This window comes from Lucilia cuprina, chromosome 5, assembly GCF_022045245.1.
Source record: "Lucilia cuprina isolate Lc7/37 chromosome 5, ASM2204524v1, whole genome shotgun sequence".
Lineage (NCBI taxonomy): Eukaryota > Metazoa > Arthropoda > Insecta > Diptera > Calliphoridae > Lucilia > Lucilia cuprina.
This window is the reverse complement of record NC_060953.1, coordinates 24834153-24846253: the sequence shown is the minus strand read 5'-3', so window position 1 is coordinate 24846253 and position 12101 is coordinate 24834153. Positions and strand designations below refer to the sequence as shown.

Genomic DNA, 12101 nt, shown 5'->3' with positions numbered 1-12101 from the left:
AAAAAAATTAACTAAATCAACCTAACCCATACCCTTGACTTAACTTTTCATGATAATAAACAAAATTTATGATTTCATATTGAATATTATAATTATATATTGTAATATTTATTAAAATTAAATTATGATAATAATTAAGTAAAGTTAAAGTTAAATGAATTAGTTTAATTAAATTTTATTACATACATATATGTATTTAAAAAATCAAAGGTGGTCACCTTAATTTAGGCAAATGGAAATTTTATATTGAAATTCTATTCAAAAGAAATTATTTAAGAAAATATCATGATATAAGGTGACTTTGTATTCAAAATATTATAATATTAAATTATCAAATTTAGGGATTTTGTAATAAAAATAATATGAACATTTAATATATTAAATTAAATATTAATGACATACAAATTAATGTACAATGGCAACTCTGGTTGCAAAATGAAAAATTAATATAATGATAATTTTGTTCATATTACTTTATAAGTATGTATGTGTGTATTTAAAATTGAGAGTGGATTTAAAATGACTGATAATGAAACAATAAAATCAAAATCCAACTTACATTTGTTTATTATCCATCGATGTCAGCAGGCGCCGGATGACAGGTGACGGTTTATTATAACACTCACAATTATTATAGTTTATATGAGTTGGGATAGTATTATTTAGATAATTATGTATGGATTGTATAAAAAATGAAGTGTTTATTAACTATTTAAGATACAATCCACATTATAGGTAATGAATTGTGATTAGGTGTTGGAATTGACTAAGTGTTTAAAGTGTAATTTTAGTGTAGCATATTTTTAGGATTTACATTAATTTATATAAACATTAATTAAGGTGACCGTAAGATATAATGACAAAAATTAACAGAAAGTTACATTTACTTTATAAAAAGTTTAAAAATTTATATATAAAAAAAATTATTCAAAACCGAAGTTAAAAAAATTAATTAAAGAAGAAAATACAAATTAAATATTGAATATTAAAGATTAGTTTAATTATTTAGAATTAAGTATAATCACCAAAAAAAAAAAAATAACCGATTATAATTAAATCCGGTCACCCTATTTCTAATTCTGAATAATATTTAACACCACGAAAATTGAGCTTGATGAAGACTTGTAAATAAATATTCAATCGTAATTAGTTTGTAATAATGTTGTAGTTGAGTAAAAAATTGGAACTATCCATAATAATCAGTTTACTAATAGGTATATATATGACCAAATGCCTTGAGAGATTGTAAAAGAAATCCTCATCAGGTCAGATTTCAAGATGAACACTTTATTATCAATCGGCTAGATGATCCAAAACAAAAGAATATGTTGCGCTCTTTATATGCAAAGCTGGTATAATCGAACCATATAGGTTCGAAAGACAAAGACTCTCCCACGAATATATAATTCACAAGGTAACAACCAACCCACGAAATTAAGTTCAATCAATTCTTTATAGTTTAATTAATACTTTTCACAAATCAGAATATGGATTTTTCTATAAGTTGGTACAAAATCGAATTATGGTCAAATTTAAAAAAAAAAATTCACCGTATCACCCAAACAATTGAAATATTTTTATTTGTTTTTTGAAAATTTAACAAAATTTAGACAATTAAATTTCTATGAAATTAAAGCCTACTAAATAAAAATAAAATAAAAATAAAAAAAAACTACTCTACACTCAAACTAAAAATTTGTAAAACTAATAATTCTATACCAAATAAATGAAAGAAAATCACTAAAAATTTTAGCGAAAATTGTCAGCCTCACAAAACAGATGAAAAGCAAAGCAAGCTGCAGAATTTTATCTGAAAAAGGTGACAAGGTATTCTGGAATTAAAAAAAAAAATCATACCCATATGTCCTTAATATGATAAACAGCCGTATAACCACCGTGTACATCCTCAAGTTCATAGTTTACATTGCCAATTCTTTTCCGTACGATTGCTTTAACACCTATAGGTGCCAATTTAGCATTAAAATTATCAGCTAAAGAACTTTGGACGAAATTTCGGCGAATGACTGTTTGACCGATATTAAATTCGCGTTTTCGAGATCTCAGGTTGTATGATTTGACGTTTCTGTCATAAGCCTCCTTAATCTTTGTCCGAATAGAGTCACGTAGTAATGTAAAGTTGTCCTGTCTTTCCATTTCAGTGTTCGTTTCCTCTAAAAGTTTCAAGTTCCGTAAAATTTTGTAGTCCTGTCCATGCGTTATCATTGTCTGTCCGAATAAAAGTTCGTTGTCTGAAATTATCACTTCAGGAACACCATAACAACAAAATATTTCGTTCCGAAGATATTCGACAATTGGACAATTGGTAAATTTTGTAAAATGATCTAATATTATTAAGATTCCTATATTTCCATTTTTAGTACGTGGAAAAGGTCCAATTATGTCAATATATAACCGTTGTATAGGTCTTACAGTCTCCACCATTTGACCCATAGGTGGTTTAAGTGAAGTTGTTGGAGCTTTCGATGTCTTGCACGAAGAACAATTTAAAACATAATCTTTGACATCGGCGACTAATTTAGGCCAGTAGAAATATTGTCGAACTCGATGTATAGTTTTGGCAATACCACCATGAGCTGCATTTGGAACATCATGAGCTGAGAAAATAACGTCTTTACATAACTCTCGAGGAACATATAGTTTCCAATTATCAGATTCGTCGAGGTTTCCTGAGGTAAAATTTGTCCTCTTGTATATAAATTTGTCAACTACACGATAATCAGGTAAATCTGATTTAGAGAATTCGTCACGCAATGTTGTATAATCAGGTGAGTTAAAGGCTGGTGAATTCAGATCAATAGAGGGTAGTATCTGTAAATCGATTTCGGCAACCGTCTCATCATCATCAAAGGCACGCGACAAAGCATCTGGAACAACATTATCTTTACCTTTTCGATGTTCTATGGTAAAGTCGAAACCTTGTAATTTCAGGGACCATCTTGCCAATCGACCAGATAAATCTTTTTGTCTCATGAGCCATTTGAGACTGGCATGGTCGGTGATCACCCTAAATTCATGACCCTCAATGTATGCCCTAAACTTTTTTATTGCCAAAATGACAGCCAAACACTCCAGTTCCGTTATGGAATAATTCCTCTGGGCCTTGTTCAATTTTTGGGACATGAATGCAATTGGCCTTTCGATGCCATTATCGTCCAGTTGAGCTAGAACAGCTCCAATACCAAAAGTACTAGCGTCACATTGGACTATGAAGGGTTTATTAAAGTCCGCGTGTACCAAAATGGGTGCTGATGTCAATTTGTTTTTAATTGTCTTGAATGACTTTTGTGCCTCGTCTGTCCAAACGAATGCTTTTCTTTTCGACAACAATTCTGTCATAGAAATGTAATGGTAGCATAATCATCGATAAATCGACGGTACCATCCGGACATACCAAGAAATTGTCTGAGTTGTCTAACAGTTTTAGGAACCGGAAATTGCCTTAATTTTACCGTGATCCACTTTCAATGCACCTTCACCAACGACATAACCCAAATATTGGACTTGACGTAGACAGAAACTACTCTTCTTCACATTTATTGTCAAATTGGCTTTCCGAAGTTGTGTCGCCACATCCTTTAAATGTTTTAGATGTTCGTCAAAGTCTTTCGAAATTATCAGTAAGTCGTCCAAGTAAACGAAAACGTTCGTCTTTAAATTATACGGAATGACTTGGTCCATTAGTCTGTGGTGCATTGCACAATCCAAACGGCATTCTTATAAATTGGTACAAGGGCCGATTAGGGACTGTGAACGCTGTCTTCGGTCTTGAGGTTTCGTCCAATTTGATTTGCCAAAATGCATCTTTTAGGTCCACTTTGGAAATATAGAAAATTGGAGGAAGTCTCGAAATTAGTCCGTCTATGTTGGGAATGGGATTGCGTCCTTTTTCGTAACGGAATTTAACTTTCTACTGTCCAAGCAAAATCGTACTTTTCCTGGTTTAACAATTAAAACACCAGGTGATGACCAAGGAGATGTCGGACATTCTTCGATAACGCCTAACTGTAACATGCGATCTATCTCGCCACATAACAATTTTTCCCTTGCCGGTGAAATTGGATAATATCTCTGTTTGATAGGGTTTGAGTCGCCAGTGTCTATGTTATGTTCTAATAATGTAGTACAACCCAGACCATCTCTTTCGGAATTAGGAAAATATTCCACAACGTTTTGTAATTGTCGTTTCTGTGATAATGTCAAGGGAATTTTATCCGGGTCTTCGTCAGAAACGATTTCACTAACAGAACCTAATGTGACAATTTGAATGTTAAATTTTTCCCAAAAGTCCATGCCACATATAACATCCTGGGTGATTGACGGTATTAACAAAAATGCTATCGTTTTATCCTGACCATTGTAACCTATATCTATAAACACTGTACCGTAACAACGCTGCCGTTGGCCGTCAGCTGTCCTAACATTACCAATACTCCGTTTATATTCACCAGATTCAATTATTTCCGAACATAATTCCCCTCCTATGACATTAACGTTAGCTCCACTGTCCAACAGTGCAAAGTAGTTCCTATTACGCAAGTTTAATTTAATGTAAGGTCGGTTGTCATTTTCCTTATTCACCAAAGATGATAATGTGTGCTTGCCAAGTTGTTTCCTATTTTTATAGAACTCACGTAGCCTTCTACTAGATCTAGTTGGTAATCGTACATTATCGGATTCGTTAAAAATTCTAGCTCTAGCAATGATATATTTCTCTAGGCGAATGTGATAAGGTTTCCGTAATGGATGAATAGGTGAAGCTTCAGTACAATTTGTCTTATCAGGTGATTTAAATTGGTTTGTCATAGCAGGTTTATTTGTTTTAGCAGGTAAATCAGATTCGTCAGGTTCATTATTGTGTAAACTATTCAATTTACCTTCGGATGCCCGTCCTTTTTCGCACGGACATCCTTCGATACGTTTCCCCGTTTGAGACAACAATTAGGACATTTGGGTTTGAAAACATTTTTCGCACCACAACCATAACAAAAAATAGTCCGTGGTTCCAAACTGTCTATTAAACTGTGACCAATTTTGTCGCAGTTCCAACATTTTCCCGTCTTCACTATCATGCAAATTTCGGTATCATCCTCATCTAAAATTTTGTCCTCGTCGTTATTAACAACGACCTCTGAAACCTGTGTCTTTTTGTAATCCAGTTTGTTAAAATTGGTCGATCCCATATCCTTCACAAATTTCTCGTGCCTACGTACTGCACGACGTAAATGAGAAACACGAGATATTTCTAATTGTATAGTTTCACACAACTCGTATTCAGACAAAGGGGTACGGAGTTTGTCACACAAAACCATAATTGCGTCATAAAATTCGTCAAAGGTCTCGTTATGTTTTTGTTTCCGTCGTAATATGTCATCCCTAATGTCAAAATCTGTATTGTCGTCCTTATATTGTCTTTTCATTGCGTCACATAGATCTTCCCAGTCCATGTCAACGCAGCTACGGTGAAATCGCCAAAACCACTTTAAGGCTTTGCCTTCGAACAGAATATGGGCGTGTTCACAAAGAAGTCCGAAATCGCCTCTAAGGTTTGCATTCGTCAAAGTATTTATTCTGTATATGAATTCGTCTACTGTAATTTCCGACGAATCGCCAGTAAAACGAACTCTGAACTCTGTCCGAATTTCTATCAAAATTTGTATTTAAATGTCGATCTTCGCGATTGTCTCGTCCATTATGATGGTGTCTCGATGTTTCGCTTCCATCATCTCCATTGTCGCGTTCAGTACGTCTCGAAGCTACTTGTTCAGTCCGAACTAATCTGTCCTGTCCTACTACTGGTCCTCGATTGGTTAAAGACAAATTCCTAAAACCTTCCGCAATCATGTTTGTCATTTCGGATCTAAATCCCTCTAAAGAACTATACGGCGAATATTTTCTTCAACATTATCCTGTTCTATGGCCTCCCTTCGCGCTTGCAAACAAGTCATTGGTCTTCGAATGGGATTAGCAGGTGTTTGAGCGTCTCCACCAGCTGCCTGATCAATCGGGAAGTTTTCGGTGTCCCTATCTACCTCTACTAGTATATTTCCAGTACTACGCACAAGAGGCATTATAAATATAATAATATAAACAACAACAAAAATCTAAAAATCTGGGGTTTTTGACAATTAAAGAAAATTCAACTAAGTAAAATCGAATATCCGAATAAGAAATGTTAAAATGTCTATGAGAATTACAAAACTATATAACTATAGAAAGAATATCGCACAAAATATCGCAAACGTAACAAAAATATCGAAATATGTATATCACTACTCGGTTAAGTCTATAGGTAGGGTATACAGGGAAAACAAAAGTTAAAAAAAAAACTGAAACTTAAACAAAATAAAACTAAAGATAAACAAACCTTTCCATACCGCAAAGAAAATAAAGATAGTGTTAGAGAGAGAAACAGATAGAAAACTCATAATTGATGGAAACATTCGACAAATGCCAAAAGAATCAAATCCAAAACAACTATAAGTTCTAGAACAGAAGTTAGGGATTGATTTTTACGTTATAGGAAGGTAACCGATAAAAAAATCAGATACTTTAAGTCCATATAACTAAAAGATCAAACTACGAAAATTAAATTTTGAAGAAAAAGTATAGAATTAGAATGTTTACTCCACGGAAATACTGAAAAAGACCTGAAGAAGTGATGATTTTAACACCGGCTTGTCATAGGAAGATATATTGTAAACTATAATCAGTTATAAACAATTATTAAAGAACATGACATTAAACTTATTTCGATTGAAGAATCATACATGGTCAATACTGTAAACATTCCAGTACCAATAAGTTGTACAATGTATAACTATAATAAATCCAATTCGTTTGGTGGAGTATCGCTTTTAGTACACAACTCCATACAACATAAACACATACCATTGAATAATGATTTTAAAGACATATGTTTAGAAATTTACTCGAAAATGAAATTTAATATATCATTTTATATTTTTCCAAGTGTAACTTTTAACTGTACTAACTTTAAAAACGTTCTTGGAAATTTCAATATTCCTTCACTAAACGACAAATCCCCTACACATTTTTCTACACAAAATACTTTAACACATATAGACTTATCATCTTGTTCTATTGAACTTTTTATACAAACTAGTTGGAATGTAGATCAATATTATTTAAAAACAACTATGAATCGACTCAATCAATCAAACCTCATTTCAAAATCGATATAGCTAATTGGGACATTTACTCCAAAAAATGTATATCTTTTGAACTAGATTCTAATGTCAACAAAGAAGAAAATAGAAAATTCATAGTCCGTTTAGGAATAAAATGTTTCCAATCGTATAATTTATATAATGGAATTCCACAGGGTTCCCCCTGTCAGTCGTATTATTTCTCATCGCATATAATAAACTGTGTAATATCATATCAATACTCAAGAACATTTACTTTAGTGCTTATGCTGATGATTTTAACTTAGTAATTAGGACGACGAACCTAAATATTAATATCAGTCATTTAATTAAGGATATTTTACAGTGGTGTGAAGGATCAGGTGCTGTACTATTACGTAGTAAATGTCACATTTGTAGATAGCATAATTGCTCATGTAACATTATTAAGGCGATAGTCAACTCACACAGACAAATGAATTAAAAATATAGGGACTAACTTTTAATAAAATTCTCAGATGGGATAAACTCATTACTAATGCAGTAAGGGATCTAATTAAACGCACAATGTCAATACTATCACAATAATCAACGGACTGATTATACTGATTATACCCAAAATTAGGTACGGATCGTTTATTTATGGTAAAGCACCGAAAACTTCCTTAAGAAGGACAAGTATGAATGTATAGTCGGGCATAGCCGACCATTGAATTGTTTTACGAGTATAACTTTATTTCGGAATATTTTTACTAATTTTTGGCAAAAAAAAGATTTTTTACAAGAGGGCTCAAAGTAGATTCAGGTCTACTTCAAAGTTATTTATGTAGAATTTAAAAGTGTTATTAGTGTTTATAAGTGAATTTTGACCTTCAAGTCATTTTCTGAAGGGAGATTGTATGGGGGCTAGATTCAAATAAGGCCCGATCATTACAAAAATCGGTAATGTCATTAATGTTCTATTAAACTAAGTTTTGCCGACTTTTGTTTACATAATAGAACATTTAATTTAATTATGAGCCCAAACGCCCTATTCAGGTGGTACGGTTGTATGGGGGCTAGGCGAAATAATAGATCGATTTTATCCATTTTCAATAGGCTTCGTGCCAAATTTCATCCAATTATCTTGAAAATTGCACAGCCAGCCAAACGGACGGACGGACATAGCATAATCGACTCAGAAAACGATTCTAAGCCGATTAGTATACCAATCGTCTAATAATGAATATTTATGTATATTACAAACATCAGCACAAACCGAATATACCCTTCCCACTAAAGTGGTGTAGGGTATAATTAAGACAATAATAAATTCAAACATTCGATATGATACAAGTGCTCACAGAATAGGGGTTAATAATATATTATTTGAATCTAATATTTTGATTTAGATAACTTATACGAATTGAAATTAAAAAAAAAAAAACAAAAAAATGAGTAATGCTTGGTTACGACCATAGCTATAAAATAATGATTGACCGTTATGTCAATACCTGGGTATGTTTATCATTTTTGAAGTGAAATATCTCGATATATAAATCGTATTGGCTTGAAATTTGGACTATGCTTCCATAGTAATGTTTTCTATACACTTTTCAAAAATTAGTTAGATATATCTATATATATTATGACCGATTTTCTATTTTTACCCCGTGTATCAGTACCCAATATACCTGGGTATGTATACATGTTATGTGTCAGTTATCGCACAAAAATTAAGTTCCATTATAAATTTTATGTTTTATTATTAGAATTATATATATTCTTGTGTCTTATGAGAAAAAAATTAGTTAAACAACAAATTTAGTTCCAAATAAAAAGTCTTTATTCACAAATTTGAATGTGATATATTTGTGGAATCTGTAACATTAACAAATATGGGCCGATTTTGATGAAATAAATTGTTTCTAATGTGTATGACTTATTAAAGTAAAATTATGCTGATTATATTAATTTTATTCCCATATAAACAAAAATATTTAAGTTTAAGTTTTAAAATTTCAATTTTTGACCATGACTTAGCAATCTTTTTTTGCAAAAAACTTCCCTACTTACGACAGCAAAAACCTTTTTTTAATGCTAATCGATTTTATACACCTTAATAAATAATATATAAAAAGTTTTGTTCAATAATCTTTTCCGGTCAAGAATAGCTTCTTGAAGTCAAAATTTTACAAAGTCAAATTCTGCATAATGTACATTATACGTTTTTCTTTAGGTTTTTTGCATATGATATTTTTGTTAACAGGAAAGCAATAAGAAAACTTTAAAAGAAATTGCTAAAATTTAATGGTTTATGATCAAAAACTATTTAATTTATATATACAGACGTTTTATTAAATTAGTTTTAATAACTATCTAAATTATAAACTAGAAATGTATAAAAATATGAAATAGCCATATAAATTGTATGACATACCCGGGTATGTTGAGTATTGATGTACGTAATTTTGCTCGGGTATAGACAAGAAGGTTAATAATCGTAATCATTATTAATTAGATTATTTTTATTAAATAGGTAAAATTAATGATTAATTAACGATTATTTTCAATTTTTTAATTAATTGTTGATTACGATTAAAAATAATCTAAAAATAATCAGAGATTAATTGGAATTATTGAAAATAATCAAAAAAATCAAAATTAATAAAAAATAGTTGATTATTTTTAATTATTAATTTTGATTATTTTCCATATATTTAGTATAATTTCCTCCCAAAAAAAGCTCTAATAAAAATGTAATTATTTTTCCGGCAATCCGCTTAAAATTACGTATTTTTGAGACCCATTTCAAAAAGATCCAAGATCCATTTCAAAAATAATCCAAATTAATCCTTGAAAATAATCAAATTAATTATTTGATTAATTCTGATTATTTTTGATTATTTTCATTCATTTTAATTAATCCTGATTATTTTTAGATTAATTTTAATCGTAATCAATTAATAATCAGAAATTTTATACCAGAAAAATAATAAAAAAAATTAAACATGCATCCAAATATACGAACAGAATTCACAAAAAGAAAACAAAATACATAACTCAATGCCAACAGCATCCAACATACAAAACAAAATACACAGCTGAATAAAACGAAATACATCTACACACACATGTACATATTTTTCCAACTCACAGTGTTGTCGTTGCTTTTTCAACAAAGCATGAAAAATTATGTCTTTATTGATGAAATTTTCAAAGGTTGTCTCGGATGTTTGTACTTTTTGAATTTTCTATAATATTAAATCTAGAAATATGAAATTAAGTATGTAGAGTCTGAATTAGGTGAGAACCCATAAAAGGGAACTTTGTGGTACTTTTCGTTCTACAAAAAGTACTTTTTGAAAGTTAAATAATATTGAACTTAGAAACATGAAATTATTTATAGCTTGAAATAAATGGGAGCCCATAAAAGGGGACTATTAGGTTCCTCATAAGGTACTTTTTGAAATTTTAATAATATTGAATCTAAAACATGAAATTAAGTATGTAGAGTCTGGATTAAGTAAGAACCCATAAAAGGGGACTTTTGCAATTGGTATTTTTTGATTTTTTGTATAAAAGATTCTTCACAGCCGAATAAAGAACTCTTACTTGTTTTTATAAACAAGAGAACAATAACAAAAGTTAACGTATGATTATGTATTTTTTTTTTTTTGCAATTATAATCTCAATTTTTGATGAAATTTTCAGGTTTTCTGTTTAACAGAATGATTGAAGATTCGGACCTCGCCGATAACTGGGGTCCTCTAATAACTGATTTCATCAAACAGACACACAGACGGACATGGCTTAATCGACTCCGCAATGTATAAGGATCTAGAATATATCTGCTTTATAGGGAAGGAAATTACAAACGGAATAACAAACTTATATATAACAAACTTATATATAACGAAGGTGAAGGGTATCAAGATACATATTCATAAAAAAACAAGTAGGAAAGTATAGTCGGGCATGGCCGACCAACCATATCAAACCCTACACCATGGGTAAATTTTTAAAATTTTTAGTTTTCATAAAGAATAATTCCAAAGTATATAAGCAATATATTGATAAAAAACAAAATTTTTTAAATGAGACTTTTTATAGGAGTATAGGTCAAACATGGGCCGGTCCTCGGTAAATTAGTCGAAAGGATATAGTTTTAAATAAAAGTTATTTTTGTTGAGTTCCATTGCGATACAAATGGTTACAAGTCAATTGTAGACGTTTAAGTAATTTTTTGAAGGGGGTTTGTATGGGGGCTAGGGTCAAATAAGGGCCGATTATTACGAAAATCTGCAGTGTAATTTAAACTTATATAAAACTTATTTGTGCCAATTTTTAGAGATATAATAGCATATTTGACGTTATTATGACATAAAAAGCCCAAATCGGGAGGTACGGTTGTATGAGGGCTAGGTGAAATAATGGACCGATTTCAGCCAATTTCAACTTCAATAAGCTTCGTCCCTCTGCCAAAAAAACATGCTTGGTCCAAATTTCATCAAATTATCTTGAAAATTTCAGCCTGTATCTTGCGCACAAGGTTTACATGGACAGCCAGCCGGACAGACGGGCGGACATGTCTTAATCGACTCAACAAATTATACTGAATCGATTGGTATATATAAGGTGGGTATTGGACCAATATTTTTATGTTTTACCAACATCAGCACAGTAATACCCTCCCCACTATAGTGGTGTAGGGTTTAATTATAAGACGAATGAATAAATCTTTGCTGCGAATTGATAATTTTCAATATTTGGCGATAAAGAAGCCGGTTAAATACCTCATACGGGTTCTGTTATATAAAGCGTTCCGGAACACGCTTTTTAGTTAATCTCTTTATCTACATAGTGTATATATAAAACAATATTGTTTAATTTGTTAATATTTAATAGATTTCTTAATTAAGCCATTACGTAAAAATAAGCTGCCGTAGTCTGGGC

The 12101-nt window shown here is 31.1% G+C and overlaps 1 protein-coding gene across 10 annotated transcripts in view; it reads right to left on the bottom strand.

The window, feature by feature from the left end:
- LOC111684889 overlaps window positions 1-12101 on the bottom strand; it is a 254020-nt gene that overhangs the window by 220213 nt on the left and 21706 nt on the right. The window contains exon 1 of one of the 10 annotated variants that reach the window (XM_046951139.1): window positions 10303-10422. The exons of 8 other annotated variants lie outside the window; for them this stretch is intronic. The gene's annotated coding sequence lies outside the window, so the exon portion shown is untranslated. Of the gene's footprint in view, window positions 1-559; window positions 834-10302; window positions 10423-12101 lie in introns of those variants that run through there. One more of the 10 variants, XM_046951136.1, reaches the window with a different exon arrangement.